The following is a 1,322-nucleotide window of genomic DNA, read 5'->3' as shown; positions in this document are numbered from 1 at the left end:
TAATAATAATAATAATAATAATAATATTTATTGTTACAAAATAGTTACAACACAATAGTGAAGTCCCTGACACCTGAGCTAGGTATAACCTGTGTTACAGGAGTCAGTGTCCTCTCTCAAACATTTGACCTTACATTACCTATTTCTTAACAATTTTAATAGGTACATTATTAAATAAATTACATATTATATGTTTTACTAAGTGTGTGTGTGTGTGTGAGTGTGTGTGAATGTGCATGTGCGCGGGTGTAGGTGTGTGTGTGCCTGCGTTTGTGTGTGACAATATACATTCGCGCGTTAGTAGTATAGAGTCTATTGCATTGTTATTACCTGCAAATACTTTATTTTTTCTCAGTTGTTACAATAAGGCTTCAGTTTTATGGTAATCTAAGGTTAATAACCAGTTCTTAGTTTTAAGTTTAGCTTCACGAGCAGCTAACGGATATATGTTTAAAGTTTTATTAATTTTATTATACAGATACGGAGCCATAAATAGTAACTGACGTCTTGCCCAAGCTGTGCGACATTTAATGGAAAAACACACATTAGTGCGGGTGCGCTTTTTGACGTAATTGTCTTTGCAGTATGGAGTGTTTCTGTGCTGCTTGATTACTAGTTGCAAAACGTACAACTGTCTTATAGTCAATACTTGGCATTTGTCATACAACGATGTAGTAGGAAATCTGTACGGACTAAAAGTCATAGCTTTAAGTATGGATCTTTGTGCTCTTTCTAAAGGCAATAAGTGAGTCTTACAGGCACCACCCCAGACTCCAACACAGTAACTCATCACCGACTGCGCAAGGGCGTAGTATATTGTACGCAGTAGCTCAAGATTAGCCACATATCTCAGTTTTTTGAAAACGTATATTAGTTTTCTACAGCGTGACGTCGTGAGGTCTATGTGTGCACGCCAACTGAGTCTTTCGTCAAGCATCACCCCTAAATATTTTACATTGGTAGATTTGGCAACAGTAAGACAGGAACAGTCAGAATTGCGAGGAGAATAGCATGAGTGGAGTTTGATTTGAACATTTTTCTGTTTATTGTGTGGCAGCGTAAATTGGACAAGAGTAGATTTAGATAGATTTAAAGTCAGTAGGTTTTCTCGCAGCCAGCAGCTTACTTTATGTAAACCGCGTTCAGCAGTATCGCAAACCTCTTCCCAGGTTGCTCCAGTGAAAACCAAGGCTGTGTCATCGGCATAAGTAAATATTTTGCCATTTTGTAACGATATTTGACACAAGTCATTTATATATATTAAGAAGAGACTTGGTCCGAGGATGCTTCCTTGCGGGACTCCATATAGGACCGGACATTCT

The sequence above is a fragment of the Hyposmocoma kahamanoa genome, unplaced genomic scaffold (assembly GCF_003589595.1).
Source record: "Hyposmocoma kahamanoa isolate Upper Pololo Valley unplaced genomic scaffold, ASM358959v1 90751, whole genome shotgun sequence".
NCBI lineage: Eukaryota > Metazoa > Arthropoda > Insecta > Lepidoptera > Cosmopterigidae > Hyposmocoma > Hyposmocoma kahamanoa.
The sequence above is the reverse complement of the archived record's forward strand: the minus strand, read 5'-3'. Positions refer to the sequence as shown.